We start from the raw sequence: 19,702 nt of genomic DNA on the forward strand, positions 1-19,702 counted from the left end.
TCGAGAGAAGGAATTACTGGAAAAAAAGATGAATGAAAACATCTGACTGATTTATGTGCCTGGTCTGTATCACAGTTGGAGAAATGCCTTCCTGTCATGCCTTACATGGAAACATACAAGCAGCACGAGCCGCAACGAAGCCATGGAGCAACCGCTTACACACCAGGAGAAGCTTGTGAGGCCTGCTCAGAACATGACACAGACACTGACAGATGTTTGTGTATCGCCTTTTTTTCTGTCTGTGTATACCCAGGGGGCCGTGTTGCCCCACAGAAAATTGGTACCATGACCACTGCCTCAGAATTACACATTTTACCTCAGAGCATACATTTTCATCAATCCGATCGTTTAGCCACGCGCAAATCTGTAAATCAGGCTGCGGAATGTGCTTTCTGAAGTGTTGCGCAAGGATATTCAAGGGTATTATGTGACAAGAGATCTTTCAAAATAAGGGGCCTGTTGCATTCCTGGGAAGAGATAGGAGAAAGATAGAGGAGAGAGCACGAGAGAGAGAGCACGAGAGCACGAGAGAGAGAGAGAGAGAGAGGATTAAGATTCTAGCTCTAGCACGATGACCTCACCGAGGGCTATTACTCTGAGTGGACGGGAAAGGTGGAGAGGTCCAGCATTTAGGCTACTTCGAGATCCCCTTGAGAAAACATTTTGGTTTGTTTAGTGAACAAATACGTTTAAAAAAAAATAACTGTCAGAATAACTGATTATAATGGAGCTCGTTGTGACGGAGTTTGGAGCTTTTAGCTCTGATGGCTGCCGGCGCTGTTTTTGTTTCGGACGAAATACGAGGAAGAGATAGCGGACGAGGTCTGTTGCTCTTTGCATCCAAGCGTCACTCAGCAGGCCTGAGCACATCTGTATGGGGGGGGGGGGGGGGGGGGGGGGGGGGCACTGCATTGGGGCTAAAGGCAAGGTGTAACACAAAGAGATGTGTTCAGTAGCAGTACAGACTGATGAATGGGAATGGGAGTGGAAACCGTGACCAGAGACAAGGGCTAATTTATCAGTCAAGCTCCTCTCTTCCGTAAACTCCTACCGGTTGAGGTTCTCAGTGCACTGCTAAAACCATGGTCTTAACTGTGACGTGACGGATGTAACGAAGCTGTCCTCTGGTCAAGTCTACTTCCCACCACCACAACCAAATCCCTCTGTGAGATATCCGTGAGGGAACCGGGCCATTCTAAACCATCCACTTCATTTTGAAGAGCCATATCAACAACACCACCATCTTAGACAGAAACCAGGAGTCTCCTATTCCAACCCTCTTGGTGTTCTAGAGATACCTTGCTTACGACGCAATGTCTAGGTCTGTCTGTGTGTAATAAATATGAACGTCTATACAGTGTGTTTGCCTCTAGTGTAAATATTGCTCCCCTTCGGACTCTGAGCCTGCAGCTAGCTCAGTGGAAGGAGAGTGTGATATAATTGGAATCGATAGTGGTGAGGTTCAGCTCCTCAGACCATACATTCCTGTCTGAGTGGAGAGAGGAGAGAGGAGACAACCCTTCTTGTGCCTCAATAGGCTACACTATTAGAGATCTCGTTTCTGTGCATATTTCTGCTGGATGCTATTATTAGCGTCGTAGAGGGCCAGCGGTCTGTCTGAGAGGGGTTGCAACTCTGTGTGCGCCCCCCCCCCCCCCCCCCGAGGCGATAGTGGGGGCCAGAAGCCATTGATCTCCATAAAGCACAGGTATATATATATATATATATATATATATATATATATATATATATATATATATATATATATATATATATATCTCTTCTCCTAGTCCTGTCTGTCAATGGGCCCCATCAGCACGCAACCTCCACACGCAAACAAAACAAAATCTCAATAGATCTCAGTAGCATAGCCGTTTTTGTCAGTGAAACATCTTGAGCGTTGGCAGTTTGTTAAATTATGTCAACTCAGCGGTGCTTGTCTGTCAGGACAGAAGGCCGTTCCTTCTCTTCTTCTCCCTGTGGCTCTGACTTCTGACTCTGCTGCCAGGCATTCCAGGAAACACTAGAGCTCTAGGAGCCATAACAAAGCACTCACTCTGTCTCTTTCTCTTCCTCCTTCACTCTTTCTCTTACTACCCCAGTCTCTCTCTCTCCCTTCTATCTTTCTTTCCCCATCTGCCCGTCTCTCCGTTTCTCTCGCTCACTGTCTCCTCTCGCTCCCACTACTCTTTTTATCTCTCTCTGTCTTGTCCAGTCTTGGAAGCCTCGTGGTTAGTTTTCTCGTGAGTGCCTTAAGTATTTTTGTATAACGGCGCATTGCCTCAGTTATACAATTTCAGACTATAAAGTATTTTTACGTGACTACTGATGCTACATCACTGACACAACTCTAGGTAAGAACACTACTCCTCTCTTCAACATGAGGTGACTTTTACTGCCAAACAAAGGATAAAATTCAGCTTTATAGGTTAATGCATGTTATTGAAACCGTCTAATTCCTAAATCTATTAGAATAACACATCTCAGACAACCATGAAATTGTAAATAATTAAGTAGTCGGTTTAGGAGAGTGCTCAGGTTCGCTTTATAGGGGTTCGTTCGGTTTTAGCTAATGGCAAAATTGGAAATGAGATTACTCTGTAAACTTAAGTATAATGGGAACAAATCCGAAACCCCCCAGGTTTCTTTTCTGCTAGTAATCTGCTCCGAAGGAAAACCATCTCCTTTTCACATGATACCCATCCACCTGTGCCACACACACACACACACACACACACACACACACACACACACACACACACACACACACACACACACACACACACACACACACACACACACACACACACACACACACACACACACACACACACACACACACACACACACACCTTATTCCCTTCCAGTCTGTTCCCCCTGTTTATGTATTGAACCTGAGTGACTGGTATTTCATTTCAGATGGGCTCAAACCCTGGGCCAGGCAGTGGTGGTGTACTATTACTGGCCATTAACTTTAACCTGAACTAATGGCTGCTTATTATCCAAGGTGGTCCCTCAGATGTCTGTCATAGTAAACGGGTGGCACAGAGCTTCAGGGCCCAGACCAGTCAGACATCCTCTCCTCTGTCCTAGGGAACCTGCCAACCCGGGGCAGATATAGACACAGGCCTCCCCCTAACAAGCTATCATTGTTCTACTTTTTCCTGTGTTTTGTTACTCAGCTGCTGGGTTCATTAAAGCAGGGCTTAATGAGGCCTGCCAGCTTGTCACCCCAGCCCTCATCTCTCTTCTAACCCTCACCCCTAGTACCCAACCCTATCCACCCCAAATCTCCAACTCCATCAACCACACCCCCTTCTACCCTCCTCATCCAAACCCTCTACCCTACTCGACTACCTCACACCCATCCACCAAACCAACGCTTTAATCTACTCCCATCTCACCCAACGTCATACACCCACACTCCTTCCCTCTTCCATCCCCTCCTCTCCCGAAACCTCCACCCCACCCAATCGCATGTGTTCAATCTATTCAACCCATCTCACTCAGACAGGTAGCCTTGTCATATCTTAGCTAGCTAGCAGAACGCTCCTCCTCATGAAGACCTGTCTGCGTTCATCTGATGAGAGGAGAGGCATTAGCGCTAACAGGCCTGTAATTAAGAAGCGCTCACGCTCCATTAATGAGCGTGCTCACTTCGTTTAGTCTAACCGTGCATTGCGTAAATAAGCAGCGGGGGCCTAGCAGATTTGCTCCATTGTCTTTGGGTAGCCTAGCATCACACTTGTTAGCGAGTTGCTTGCTAAGAGTTGTTGTTTTGTTGACATAGTGTCCTCATCTTGGCATGTGTGGAATTGACTGATTGCCACTTCTTTTTGCATTTCAATTTGTTAGCCGGTTTTCTCGATCTGTCAGACTATTGATGCTACAGATTGGGTCTTGTTCCATTAAATAATTAGGCCTACTCATCAATTTATCTTTAACTCAAGATGGCCGCCTGTTAGGCAGAAGGGTTGATTTTCAATAGTAATACTTGTCAAACTACTTCACCATACTTGAATCAATGAATCAGCTATCTTCCTACAAGTGTACGCAGGAGAGTTGAAACCCAGCATGAATCCGAATCTGTCCCTTCTTAGCAGAGTTTTGGCTAGCACCTCAACAACCATAAGCACCAGACTCGTTCCCCTAGACCTGGGCTGTTTAAAAATAACATGACTGATGGTTTCTCACAGTCACCTTGAGCAGGTCTCTCATGAGGTAAGACATTCTCGTTTGCCAGCCTCACTCCCTGCAGAGGAGCTCTGATTAAAACCCCTTTCAAAAGGCAGTGGCTATGTCCCAAGTGGCACCCTATTTCCTCTATAGTGCGCTACTTTTGATTAGAGCCCTATGGGCCCTGGTCAAAAGTAGTGCACTATTAAGGGAATAGGGTACCATTTAGAACTGAGGCAGTCCACCTGCCAGCTCCATGTTACCCAACAGTGAAGTGAATTTATGAATTACCCAATACTGAAATTATTCCAAACTAACAAATTCAAGCTGGGCTCGGGTCTCGCACAGTACTGTATATGGATGAAGGGGATACTTACATTCCCCTTTCTCTGAAGTGGGGGAGAAGTTTTTGGCATTATTAGATGCCAGGAGAAAGAGAGAGAGAGAAACACAACACACAGTAATGCGCGCGCACACGCACACACACACACACACACACACACACACACACACACACACACACACACACACACACACACACACACACACACACACACACACACACACACACACACACAAAATAACTGCTATATCGGGGATGGATCCTCCATGTCAGCCATTTTCAATGATTTGATCTCCAGCTTTAATCAGATTTCATTGCCTTCCTCTGTATGGAGCAATGACATGTGAAGTGGAAAAGAAATGGAAGATCTGCTCGCTGCTCCGCTCCTCTCGTTGCTTGGAATACATTCCTGAGCAACCCTCAGAGGCTTATATGTCAATGCCGGAATATGCTTCTGATTACAAGGGAGAGAGTACACTCAATAAATGCACTCTTAAACAATTACTACTGCTCCTAATACCAGCCAGAACACAGACCCCAGACCGGGCTGGCTAATTCAGGTGGATAACATTACTGGAGACAATTTGAAGGTCTGCACCTTTAAAACATAACATTTGGCTCCAACAGGAGAAATGGCAGCCGTCATCGCTTCGGATTGCTGCTGTGCTGTGCAAGGGAGTGTTGTCCAAAGCTGTAGCCCTGATCCAGACAGGTCAGAAGGATCCAACTCAGTCTAACTGTACTGATACCGTAGTTCAAAAGTCACATCGTTTGAACTGAAGCAGCACAATCAACACAATGAAGCGACAAAGCTTGTTACACCATTTGTTTTTAAAGGGTAAACTACATACTGACTTAGATGATCTCCCACTAAAGTGTTACTCAAAGTACAGTGTTACAACTAGCGCTGCACATCAGCATCCTGTGTCACACCAGTCAGAGCCTAGATTTGTGTGACACACAGATGAGTAATATCCTCATCTCTCGTGTGCTCTCACAGTACGGAGAGTCAGCAATAAAGTGCAGAATCCTGTCTCCAGAACCCTACGTCTGCATAACTCGAGGTCTCACAGACACACAAATCTTCCATTGATGTCAATCGGAGAACTCGATGACGCAAATCCTCCAGTTTCTCGGATTTAAAAGAAGGTACCACTCTGCGTGTCTGAGCCTGAGGTAAATCCAACGGTTGTATATGAATGGTAAAATCCCCGTGTTACCTAAGAGCCTGATTCCTCCAGCTGCTCTGTCCCATGAGAGCCAGCATTCATCATGAAATCCCCACACTCCCCTTCGCTTTCACCACCTCCACCATCCATACAGTACCACACACGCCCGCACACACAAATGATTATTAACTAACTGGTTCCAACACAAGAAAATCTAGGCAAAAATTCAGTAAACTTAAAATGATGTGTTTGCTAAAATGTTCATTCAACTAGAAATGATTTTTTGGGCTGTGGAACTAGTTACACACACACACACACACACACTGCTTTTAACATACATTTCCGACACACATTGACATACACGATTACATTGTGCATGTTCATTTATACAGTAATTAATATTCAACATTTTCTCACCTGGGATTTGAGCTGACAACTATTCAGTTCACAGTGTTCTGATCTTCCAGCTACGCCACCATGGCTGTGTCAATAACTGATTTCACCTGTATTGCTACACATTGGACTTAAAAGTAAACCTCAGATCTGTTAAAAGTACACTCAAGAAAAACTATTTTATTTATCATAGTGATTAAGGAATAACATTAAAACAAAGTAATATGCCCCAACAATAACCTTACAGAAAAACCAAACATTGCTTAAATATGTAAATCAAATCAATAAATGAGAGAATAGTCAGATTAACTGATCATTAACACAGACATGGTGGCATAGCAGGAAGCTCGTTCTGCCATGAACCAAGAGATTGTGAGTTCACATTTTTTGTTTAACTAGGCAAGTCAGTCAAATTCTTATTTACAATGACGGCCTACCCCGGCCAAACCTTAACCAGTGAGGTCATGTGTTTGGAGATGGAGAGAGAGTCTATGAATAGCGACACGAGTATGAGGGAACAGACGGTGTGTGTGTGTGTGTGTGTGTGTGTGTGTGTGTGTGTGTGTGTGTGTGTGTGCCTGTGTCCCAGGTGAGGACATGTTGAATACTAATTACTGTATAAATGAACGTGCATGACGTAATCATATGTGTCAAATATGTGAGTTGAAAACATTTTAAGTTAAAAGTAACAAGTTCCACAGCCTTTTTTAGGTAATCATTTACAAAAACAATAATAATTTCTTGTTGAAAGAGTATATGAGACAAATTGAGGAAAGACATAATTTTAAGTTGACAGAACTTTTGCCTACGTTTTCTAATGTTGGGCCAACTAAAAATGTTAAGTTCAGGTAACACTTTGACCGAAAAGTAGAGTAAACACAAAAAAAAAGGCTGTGGAACCAGTTATTTAATAATAATTAGTTGAAACAACTAGATTTGCGGGTGTTTTATTTTTTTAAGTGCGCACACACACACACACACACACACACACACACACACACACACACACACACACACACACACACACACACACACACACACACACACACACACACACACACACACACACATACACACACCTGTTCCCTCATACCTGTGTCGCTATTCATAGACTCTCTCTCCATCTTCAAACACATGACCTCACTGGTCCTCCACTCAATAGCATCTTTCACACACACTGTTGGGATTTACCTGACTATATTACCTATATGACCTTTAATTCCCACAGTAACCTACAATATGGGACTTTTAAAAAGGTGATGAAAGCCTTGATCAGCTATGTTTGTTTAGTTTTGGTGGCTGAGGAGAGGTGGGGAGAGAGAGGAGGAGGGAGGAGAGGGAGAGAAGGAGGAATGTTAGCTGGCTGTAAAGGGGTGGTGGGGGGGGGCGTGAAGAGACTTAGTGCCGGTGGACTGGTCGAAGCGCTAGGCATGTCTGTGGTCCCTATGGGAAGACGCCAAAGGAAAACACAGAGCAAATCAGCTCGCAGAGACATTTCCTGTGCTTGTTTTATCAGATGAGGAAAGAAGCCCAGGGGCAAAAGGCCTGCTCAACAACGTAACACACTTTCTACCCTGTCGTCGTTTTGGGAGCTGAACATAACACATCTTTAGAGGATGACATAAGTAGAAGTGTATGAGTCTCGGGGTAGTGAACTGAACTTACGCTCCCACGATAACACCCAGCCTTGAGGTCTATACCTTGGGGTGAAAAATGTACTTTTACCTTATAAGACTTGGATTGAGTAAGCCAAGGGATCCTGTACCGTCGCCCATCTACTAAAAAGAGAGTTTGTTGTGTTGTGAGTGAGTTGGATGTGAAAATATCCTTATACAGCTGGTGGAGTTCTGGAGGCCTCGTTGCCTGCCAACTGGCATTCGATGGGTAAATGTGCCAATTATCAACACAGTCTGCCATGCTACCAATTAGGGAACCTGGCCTTGAATGATAGCACTTCAAAGTCTAAGAAATGTGGGAGAGGTTTGATCTAAAAGGCCTTCTAATCTGAGCGACAGCAAAAAGAACGAGTGTCAGCGTTCTTCTTCGTCACCAGGGAGAAATCCAGACTCTTCGTTCCCCAGAAGAGTTCTACTACTGCCAGAGTCTCTCCATACCAAGGACTGAGGAGACATACGAGCCTGGTTTGGCACGGGTTCTAAAGCAATGCAGAACCTTTCCATTGCAACCTGGCTGGGTAATGAAGAACAACAAACAGAATATAAAGTTGAATTACAGAGAGGATTTCATGCCATGAGAGGAAAGATTAAAAAGGAGAGTGAGGAATTTTTGATTTATATATTACTAACAAAACATCTGTAAGCCACTTATTGCATATTTGCTGGGTCCTAAATAAACTAAATCTAGAGTTTCAGTTTCAGCTGGCCGCTCTTACTTCACAAATTAGGAATGCCGCATTTGACCCATTTTTTGATCGTCACCAGTTAAGAGTTAAGCAGATTCCTTTTTTTTCCCTCAAATTTTCTAAATGTGCTCCAACTTTACCATATTATACAACTTACTGTGTGGTTCTGGATACAGTGCATTCAAATTACATGCTATCAAAGCAGAAAATAAATAACAGTGAGTATGCTGTGGCCAGAGTCCAGGGCAGAATCACTTGAGGTTTAGTTCCATGTCAATCATCCTCCACTTCAAATGAACTGAATGCTCCACGAGAACAGTTGTCGAGAGGACACAAATTTGAGCTTTGTGCTCCAATTCGATTTTTCCCTTGGAGACATTGATGGTGTTGACTCTTTTGATCAAAAATGAAGAAGAGACATCTTTGTTGTGTAACTGACAGCATATAAAGATGGCTCCTCGATCCTACAAATATATCTTGAGGCGGCAAATCTGCATAAAAATCAACCCAAGTGGCAATAAACTGAACTAGGCAAAACATGCTTGACATACTTTAAGTTGTCCGTAATAAGACAAACCAGAAAATAGGCTCTAGCGAACTCTAAGAACACTGTGTATGATTGGATTTACATGTCAACATGTAATAATTATGAACTCCTTGCAGAACATTTGACAAACATAAATTGAATATATTACAATGGTAATAGCAAAAACGAACAAACGAATAGTTTGTGTTACACAATTTCCCGATGCGAGTTCTCTTTTTCGTACTTCAGTTTAGTTGGCAGTCTCTCTCAGTGGTGGTAATAGTGACTGTAGGCTTGCAGGCTGCAGCAGAGATATTAAGAACTTCTGGAACTGAATACTGCAGTGGATTAAAGCTCTGCCTCGCATCACAGAGGCACTGCAGAACTCTAGGTCTGCATTTACACAGGCAGCCCAATTCTGATCTTTTTTTCTCTAATTGGTCTTTTGGCCAATCAGATCAGCTCTGAAAAATATTGGATATGAAAAGATTTGATGTGATTGGTCAAAATTGTGCTGCCTTTGTAAACGCAGCCAGAGAGACTCAGAGAGACACACAGAATAAAAAAAACGGAGATATTTCTCATGAATCCTAAGAGGACGCCACCTTTAAAAGACATTATGCTTCAACTAGCCTTCTCTCAAATACTAACTGTATCTAACAAATAGCCTTTTCTCATAACCACAGTATCTCCAGGCACTCCTTTAAAGAGAGAGGGCCTGGATTCACATCGTCCTCAATAACTTCATCAGCTTCTCAACCCTGAAGACAGTGGTATTGATTCCAGAGTAGAATGTGTGTTTTCACACCTGCAGGTCAGTCAGAGAGCAACAAAACGTTATCTAGTACAGTTAAGGGGATCTACTATATCGTTTGTGAATCCAAAGGCTGCATTTAAGCCCTGCCCTTGGCCACAATCTATCGCATGCTCCAGGGTGAAGCCTCAAGTCTATGTCCAAGTCCCATCCCAAAGTTCCAACCTTCGGCCAACTAGGCCTAAACTCCCTTCTCTGGTCCTTGAGGGTGTATTCTCCTCCCTTCCCCACGGGTCTGAAGCCATCTTTAAGTCTTTTTGAGTAATGATTAAGGTTATGGAAGAACTGATCCTGAAACAGTCTGTAAACGAAGGGCAGAGAGAGCAGAGTAACTACAGCCTGTACTGCACAGGGCACACCAGGCTCCGGAATCCCAGGGCAGTGTTCCCTACATCCTGCCCGGGCCCTAGCCCATGCCAAACCCTTGTTATCACTGTGCAGAATTACCTTCAGACCCCCCTTCCCTCTCTCTCTCTCTCCGCACAGCACAGCGCATTACCCAGGTTCTTTATACGCTAAAGAAAAGAAGCCGAAAGAGGCAAAAAAAAAAAGAGGCAGAAAGAGACGAAAAAACTAAGCCTGGCTGTTATGCATTCCAAAGGCTATTCCAATCGTCTGTCAGCAGGTTCAATCTGTTCCTTATAAGGCATTCCCCTCATATTTTCCAAACACCGCAGTGTTATCAGATACAGCTTCATGGACAATTACTGTGCTGTCTAGCTTGGAGAATTCTACAGCTCCATAGCCCCCTAACCCCCTCTTTCTACCGTTCACTCACTTCACAGTAACTGCTTTGTAATCAACCTGAGATCAAACGGAAAGCTGAGATAAACTACGTTGAAATAAAAAGAGGTGGTTGGCTGGTTGGCCCAAGTGATGGTGGGATTACGCAGGACATGATTCCTTCAAACGTCAAACTATTTGGGTGGATTAGAGTTATTGCACATCTCACTGCAATGGTTTACTGTACCACAATCCGGTCAGATGAGAGCGAGACAAGGTTCTTGGAATACCACACACTGTTTGGACAGTGTTGAATCAGTGAGTGGCCTTCTAAAGCCAGTTATAACATCAGCGTTTCCTGTTGCTTTGATAAACTTAGATATCAAGTTGATTACTCAGATTAATCATGGTTTAACCGGGATCAACTGGTGCTGTGTAGCATCAGCTAGATCTACATAGGGATAAGGATTCTAGCCAACCCAGTGCAGATTGTTAAGCCTACCCCTGATGAGGGCCAAGGCTGTCATTTGGACCCCCAGTGGAGAGGACCTGACCTGATGAATCCTTTTCTTTCATGACATCCCTTGGCTCAGGCAATTGAAGACAGCTAGTATTCGTCTACAAGAGCCAGTAAAATCCCACACCACAACGCAAAGGCCACAGCTTACTGTTGGAGAATGTACAGTGCTGGCAAAGGCTCCCCACAAATATTTTGGGATAGATTTTGGGTAGACAGAAAATGAAAGGAAAGTGCTTTTAAGTGGAAAATTCTTTATTTTGTGTAAAGGAGGATGTTGTTTTGTTTGTTTTTCATTGAGGTATTATCCAGTTAAAACGAATGCATTCATAACGTAATTATTTATATAGGTGTAATTCATCCTAAAGTTAGCCTTCTGGCAAATACCAATCAAAAGCATAATTAAATCATCACATGCCACATTACCTGAAATTGTCAATTAATATGCATTAGTATTGTCTATTATAATGGAGGGAGATCTGGCTCCCATCCCTCTCCATGAGTTTGGAGACTGCCTCCTCATATTTGTCTGATAAGAATCTATGGCTTGGGGCGGGCAGGGACTGAGGGGACATTCCAGAATTCACATCCAGATCGGTAATAGGTTTTGTAAAGTGATTTGCCATATAATAAAACATACTATACTCGATAACAACCACATTTCATAGCAATGCACAAATAATCTACATTAACTCTTTAATTCTTTATAGTTTACATTTCGTTTTTTTTTAAAGTTATTAGGAATCTGCTGGTTGTGCGCACCGTGTGCAGTTTGCTGTAAAAATGTATAATTTTAAAATGACATAATAAATCGTAGCATTGCATAGCCCCAAAAGAGCATCGTACAAGTTGTAAACATAAGCACTACGTTCGTGCGCGCTACACAAATTTCACCAAATTGGATAAACAACACAAACAATTTCGGAGGCGCAAAACTTACCTATTGAGTTCACAAAGTAAACTATTGTTTATTCACCTTGTTAGAAAACAACCACGAAGCAGGCCAGTCAATGTAGAGAGATAGAATCTGCCTTCGGATCGGTCTGCTCCACAGTATTCAATAATAGGTTACTACAAAGCGTAAGCCCCTCCCTTCAAAACATAATCGCACACATCTCTCATAATGTTTACAGCTGGAGAGCCCTATGCATTGTCCGTAGTCTGGTCAAAGAGCAACCAAGCCTATGTATTTAAAAATTCACTCTGGCCAAACTTGTCAGAGAAAAAAACCCACCATGATATCAAAAGTCAAAAACTCAGTCCATCTCTTCGTAAAAAAATGAAGAAATAATGCCGGCATTGAAAGTAATACCACAAAAAAAAATCGAAGCAGCCAAAACTCACTTGCAGAATGCCCTTTTTTGGTTATCCTTCAAGGGGCCTCTGAAAGAAAATCTTCTGTCAGGAAAGATCATATGAAATGTTAATCTTGGCGGAAAAGTGGGCCGTTTGCTCAAACAAACACTTAGAGACTAGCGTAAACCCTATTTAGAAAGGACTCAAAATATCCCCCATTCTTTTGATACATGCTGGGATTAACCAGGTAATAAAGTGATACTTTTTACACATTCGTGTATTGCAGGGCACCTTTAAAGTTCTTTAGACAACGTTTTTACTCATTCAGTTATGTAATAGCCTACATTTTTGTGTGATTAATTTGGTTGAGATGTCATTCTTATCATTCTGGTCCATGGTGACCTTTTTTTTGTCAACAAATTTTGAGCAGAATTAAATTGAAAAGCGTATTTTCCAGATGTTGATGTCAGGTGCATTTTAGGTGCTGAATTAAAGGAGAAAATATGCATTTTCCGTACATTGAAATCAGGTGCATTTTAGGTGCTAAATGAAAGATGAACCTACATATTTTCTGGACATTGAAAATTCTTAATTTCCAGATGTTCTCGGGGTAAGCACAATAATACTTTTCCAAGCCTCTCATTATAGGAAAGAGGAGCCAACTGAAGATTGCAACATAATGTTCATTATTGTTCCCATCCGTCACGTGTTCAGTGCATTCAGAAAGTGTTCAGACCCCTTGACTTTTTCCACATTTTGTTACATTACAGCAGAAATTGATTAAATTGTCCTCCCCATCAATCTACACACAATACCCCATAATGACAAAGCAAAAACTGTTTTTAGAAATGTTCGCAAATTTATATATATATATATATATATATATAATATATATATATATATATATAAAATGGAAATATCACCTTTACATAAGTATTCAGACCCTTTACTCAGTACTTTGTTGGCAGCGATTACAGCCGCAAGTCTTCTTGGGTATGACGCTGCAAGCTTGGCACACCTATATTTGGGGAGTGCCAGAAACCCCTGGCAGTTCGCAGCCGTCCCATTGTATTCCTGGGGAAGGAAGAGACGAATCCCACTGGGACCAGGAGAAGGAGGGGCGTGTAGTGGAGACCCCGGCTGTGTTGGTGGAGGCGCTGGGAGAACTCCCTGTCTCTCCCGGTGGTCCATTGTCTGGACAACGCAGTCCATGGCGGTGCCAAGATGGTGGAGCATTGCTGCGTGCTCCCGGACACGCTCCTCCACCCCAATATCCGGGGCACCTGCTCCTGCTGACTCCATAAGTTTGGTCCGGTATTCTGTAAGGGGTGCATACTGGCGGCAGAGAAGTCAGACGCAGGAGAGCAAAAACTGTGTTTCCAACGGTGCAGTTAAATAATAAAAATCACCGGAAAACAGAACAATCAATAAATGGGTACAAAACCCGACGCACGCCAGACCTAACGTGCACATGCACTTACAATAAACAATACCGGACAAGGACATGGGGGGAACAGAGGGTTAAATACACAACATGTAATTGATGGAATTGAAACCAGGTGTGTGGGAAGACAAGACAAAACAAATGGAAAATGAAAGGTGGATCGGCGATGGCTAGAAGACTGGTGACGTCGACCACCGAACATCGCCTGGACAAGGCGAGGGACCGACTTCGGAGGAAGTCGTGACAATGGGGTTGTCTGGGGTTGTCTGTTTTACTGCTAAACAACCAACCAGTCTATTGCACAAGCCATTATTATGCGGCAGACCATCCTTGAGCTGTGAAGCACCTCCTCTCCTGATTAAAACATATTTACATGTAATTTTATATACAGTTGAAGTCGGAAGTTTACATACACTTAGGTTGGAGTCATTAAAACTCATTTTTCAACCACTCCACAAATTTCTTGTTAACAAACTATAGTTTTGGCAAGTCGGTTAGGACATCTACTTTGTACATGACACAAGTAATTTTTCCAACAATTGTTTACAGACAGATTATTTCACTTTTAATTCACTGTGTCACAATTCCAGTGGGCCAGAAGTTTACATACACTAAGTTGACTGTGCCTTTAAACAGCTTGGAAAATTCCAGAAAATTATGTCATGGCTTTAGAAGCTTCTGATAGGTTAAGTGACATCATTTGAGTCAATTGGAGGTGTACCTGTGGATGTATTTCAAGGCCTACCTTCAAACTCAGTTCCTCTTTGCTTGACATCATGGGAAAATCAAAAGAAATCAGCCAACACCTCAGAAAAAAATGGTAGACCTCCACAAGTCTGGTTCATCCTTGGGAGCAATTTCCAAACGCCTGAAGGTACCACGTTCATCTGTACAAACAATAGTACGCAAGTATAAACACCATGGGACCATACCGCTTAGGAAGGAGACGCTTTATGTCTCCTAGAGATGAACGTACTTTGGTGCGAAAAGTGCAAATCAATCCCAGAACAACAGAAAAGGACCTTGTGAAGATGCTGGAGGAAACAGGTACAAAAGTATCTATATCCACAGTAAAACGAGTCCTATATCGACATAATCCGAAAGGCCTCTCAGCAAGGAAGGAGCCACTGCTCCAAAACCGCCATAAAAAAGACAGACTACGGTTTGCAACTGCACATGGGGACAAAGATCGTACTTTTTGGAGAAATGTCCTCTGGTCTGATGAAACAACAATTGAAATGTTTGGCCATAATGACCATCGCTATGTTTGGAGGCAAAAGGGGGAAGCTGTCACGTCCTGACCAGTAAAGGGGTTATTTGTTCTTATAGTTTGGTCAGGACGTGGCAGGGGGTATTTGTTTTATGTGTTTCAGGGTGTGTTTGTGTGTGTGTTCATGTATTGGGGGTATTTGGTTTATATGGTTCGGGGTGGTTGTGTATGTAGAGGGGAATTTGATTTATGTATTCTGGGGTTTTTGGGTTATCGTTCTATGTTAGTTTATTTCTATGTTCTGTCTAGGCATTTGTATTTCTATGTTTTGGTAATGGGGATTGGGGCCTTCAATTGGAGGCAGCTGTCTATCGTTGAAGGTCCTATATTTAGGAGTGTGTTTGTTTTGGGAATTGTGGGAGATTGTTTCTTGTTTTGCTGTGTGCCTGACGAGACTGTCTAGTTCGTTTGTTTTTGTATACGTTGTTTGTGTTTTTCCTTCTTCACTAATAAAAAGATGAGTATACATTTTCCCGCTGTGTTTTGGTCTACACCCTACGACACCCGTGACAGAGGCTTGCAAGCCGAAGAACACCATCCCAACCTTGAAACACAGGGATGGTAGCATCATGTTGTGAGGGTGCTTTGCTGCAGGAGGGACTGGTGCAAATTATGTGGATTTATTGAAGCAACATCTCAAGACATCAGTCAGGAAGTTAAAGCTTGGTCGCAAATGGGTCTTCCAAATGGACAATGACCCCAAGCATACTTCCAAAGTTGTGGCAAAATGGCTTAAGGACAACAAAGTCAAGGTATTGGACTGGCCATCACAAAGCCCTGACTTCAATCCTATAGAAAATTTGTGGGCAGAACTGAAAAAGCGTGTGCGAGCAAGGAGGCCAACTAACCTGTCTCAGTTACACCAGCTCTGTCAGGAGGAATGGGCCAAAATTCACTCAACTTATTGTGGGAAGCTTGTGGACGGCTACTCGAAACGTTTGACCCAAGTTCAACAATTTAAAGGCAATAATACCAAATACTAATTGAGTGTATGTAAACTTCTGACCCACTGGGAATGTAATGAAAGAAATAAAAGCTGAAATAAATCCTTCTCTCTACTATTATTCTGACATTTCATCTTCTTAAAATAAAGTGATGATCCTAACTGAGCTAAGACAGGGAATTTGTACTAGGATTAAATGTCAGGAATTGTGAAAAACTGAGTTTAAACGTATTTGACTAAGGTGTATGTAAACTTCCAACTTCAACTGTAGATTCATATTTTAAATATGCTGAGATAAAGTCCAATAAAAATGTTTTGGCCTAAAGTCCATTACAACAAATGTTAAGCATATTGCCTCAGCTGTTTATAATTGAGCTGAGCGCCGGGAAGAGGTCGTATGAAAGGGGTCAGCAGCCATGTCCTCTGGGGGTACCCCTTGTCAACAAGCAGGTGACATCCAGGGGGAACAACATTGCGCTCAAACAGCATGTTGAGGCCACTCTCATTGAGCACTCTGGAGTCATGTGTAGACGCAGGCAAGTTGGCTACAACATCAAGCATCATATAGACTGCATTAATAACCACTTGGGTGTTAATACTGTGGTACTGCCTTCCATTGATGAATGTGTCCTCATCCATGTGTGGGGCAATGATTTTGATGTGGGTACAGTCAATGACGCCAACAACTCCGGGAAAACCAGCGATTTGCATGAAAGCAGCTTGTTTTTGAATAATCTGGCGTTGAGTGGTGGGAAATCAATGAACCTTCGATTGATTTAAGGTGCCGTAAGTGCCATCAGGGTTTGACAGATTGCTCTGCTCATAGTAGTCTGTGATGGACCCAAAATCATCGCTGTTACACTGTTGCATTTTTCCTGTTGCCAAGAAGTGTAAAGTGCCAATTACTTTGATCTCTGCTATGAGAGCACACGATCATCCAGTAGATGGAGAAATAGCATTAAGGACAAGGTCAGTCACATAAAGTATACCATCCCAATCTAACCAGTATCTTTTGAATAAATTGCCATTATTAAACGTTTTTAAAACATCCCTCCTCTCCCTAAATGTGTGTGTTTGCTGTCGTCTCAATGCATCCATCTTCTGGCAACTCCTAACCGGTTAGGACACCTCTCAAGCTCTCATAAATACACCCTGAGATATGAGTACTTTTATGTCACAGGAATGTTGATAACATTTTTTACAAATATATATTTCACCTTTATTTAACCAGGTAGGCTAGTTGAGAACAAGTTCTCATTTACAACTGCGACCTGGCCAAGATAAAGCAAAGCAGTGTGACACAGACAACAACACAGAGTTACACATGGAGTAAACAATAAACAAGCCAATAACACAATAAACAAGTCAATGACACAGTAGAAAAAAAAGTAAGTCTATATACAGTGTGTGCAAAATGCATGAGGAGGTAGGCAATAAATAGGCCATAGGAGCGAATAATTACAATTTAGCAGATTAACACTGGAGTGATAAATGAGCATATGATGATGTGCAAGTAGAAATACTGGTGTGCAAAGAGCAGAAAAGTAAATAAAATAAAAACAGTATGGGGATGAGGTAGGTAGATTGGGTGGGAAATTTACAGATGGACTATGTACAGCTGCAGCGATCGGTTAGCAGCTCAGGTAGCTGATGTTTAAAGTTGGTGAGGGAAATAAAAGTCTCCAACTTCAGTGATTTTTGCAATTCGTTCCAGTCACTGGCAGCAGAGAACTGGAAGGAAAGACGGCCAAATGAGGTGTTGGCTTTGGGGATGATCAGTGAGATATACCTGCTGGAACGTGTGCTATGGATGGGTGTTGTTATCGTGACCAGTGAACTGAGATAAGGCGGAGCTTTACCTAGCATAGACTTATAGATGACCTGGAGCCAGTGGGTCTGGCGACGAATATGTAGTGAGGGCCAGCCGACTAGAGCATAGAGGTCGCAGTGGTGGGTGGTATAAGGTGATTTGGTAACAAAACGGATGGCACTGTGATAGACTGCATCCAGTTTGCTGAGTAGAGTAATGGAAGCTATTTTATAGATGATCTCGCCGAAGTCGAGGGTCGGTAGGATAGTCAGTTTTACTAGGGTAAGTTTGGCGGCGTGAGTGAAGGAGGCTTTGTTGCGAAATAGAAATCCGATTCTAGATTTGATTTTGGATTGGAGATGGTTGAAAAGCATGCATTTGGTTTTACTAGCGTTTAAGAGCAGTTGGAGGCCACGGAAGGAGTGTTGTATGGCATTGAAGCTCGTTTGGAGGTTTGTTAGCACAGTGTCCAAGGAAGGGCCAGAAGTATACAGAATGGTGTCGTCTGCGTAGAGGTGGATCAGGGAATCGCCCGCAGCAAGAGCAACATCATTGATATATACAGAGAAAAGAGTCGGCCCGAGAATTGAACCCTGTGGTACTTCCATAGACACTGCCAGAGGTCCGGACAACAGGCCCTCCGATTTGACACATTGAACTCTGTCTGCAAAGTAGTTGGTGAACCAGGCGAGGCAGTCATTAGAAAATCCAAGGCTATTGAGTCTGCCGATAAGAATACGGTGATTGACAGAGTCGAAAGCCTTGGCCAGGTTGTTGAAGACGGCTGCACAGTACTGTCTTTTATCGATGGCGGTTATGTTATCGTTTAGTACCTTGAGCGTGGCTGAGGTGCACCCGTGACCGGCTCGGAAACCGGATTGCACAGCGGAGAAGGTACGGTGGGATTTGAAATGGTCAGTGATCTGTTTATTAACTTGGCTTTTGAAGACTTTAGATAGGCAGGGCAGGATGGAAATAGGTATTTGGGTCTAGGGTGTCACCCCCTTTGAAGAGGGGGATGACCGCGGCAGCTTTCCAATCTTTAGGGATCTCGGACGATACAAAAGTGAGTTTGAACAGGCTGGTACTAGGGGTTGCAATAATGGCGGCGGATAGTTTTAGAAAGAGAGGGTCCAGATTGTCAAGCCCAGCTGATTTGTACGGGTCCGGGTTTTGCAGCTCTTTCAGAACATCTGCTATCTGGATTTGGGTGAAGGAGAAGCTGGGGAGGCTTGGGCGAGTAGCTGCGGGGGGGGGAGCTGTTGGCCAGGGTTGTAGTAGACAGGAGGAAGGCATGGCCAGCCATTGAGAAATGCTTAATGAAATTTTCGATTATCATGGATTTATCGGTGGTGACCGTGTTACCTAGCCTCAGTGCAGTGGGCAGCTGGGAGCAGGTGCTCTTGTTCTCAATGGACTTCACAGTGTCCCAAACTTTTTGGAGTTAGAGCTACAAGATGCAAATTTCTGCTTGAAAAAGCTAGCCTTTTCTTTCCTGACTGACTGCGTGTATTGGTTCCTGACTTCCCTGAACAGTTGCATATCGCGGGGACTTTTTGATGCTATTGCAGTCCGCCACAGGATGTTTTTGTGCTGGTCAAGGGCAGTCAGGTCTGGAGTGAACCAACAGAACCATCTGTTCTTAGTTCTGCATTTTTTGAACGGGGCATGCTTATCTAAGATGGTGAGGAAATTACTTTTAAAGAGTGACCAGGCATCCTCGACTGACGGGATGAGGTCAATATCCTTCCAGGATACACGGGCCAGGTCGATTAGAAAGGCCTGCTCGCAGAAGTGTTTTAGGGAGCGTTTGACAGTGATGAGGGGTGGTCGTTTGACTGCAGACCAATAGCGGATACAGGCAATGAGGCAGTGATCGCTGAGATCCTGATTGAAAACAGCGGAGGTGTATTTGG

The 19,702-nt window shown here is 43.3% G+C and overlaps 1 protein-coding gene across 8 annotated transcripts in view; it reads right to left on the reverse strand.

Annotated features, from left to right (window-relative positions):
• Positions 1-12,296, reverse strand: part of LOC106609224 (non-muscle caldesmon) — a 55,193-nt gene extending 42,897 nt beyond the window's left edge. For 2 of the 8 annotated variants that reach the window (XM_045721955.2, XM_045721948.2), the window contains exon 1: positions 11,964-12,251. The gene's annotated coding sequence lies outside the window, so the exon portion shown is untranslated. Of the gene's footprint in view, positions 1-11,963 lie in introns of all 8 variants that reach the window. The other 6 variants (XM_045721956.2, XM_082977653.1, XM_045721949.2 and 3 more) reach the window with 4 other exon arrangements.
• Between the last annotated feature and the right edge of the window lie 7,406 nt (positions 12,297-19,702).

Source organism: Salmo salar, chromosome 07 (assembly GCF_965601325.2).
Source record: "Salmo salar chromosome 07, fSalSal1, whole genome shotgun sequence".
Taxonomy (NCBI): domain Eukaryota; kingdom Metazoa; phylum Chordata; class Actinopteri; order Salmoniformes; family Salmonidae; genus Salmo; species Salmo salar.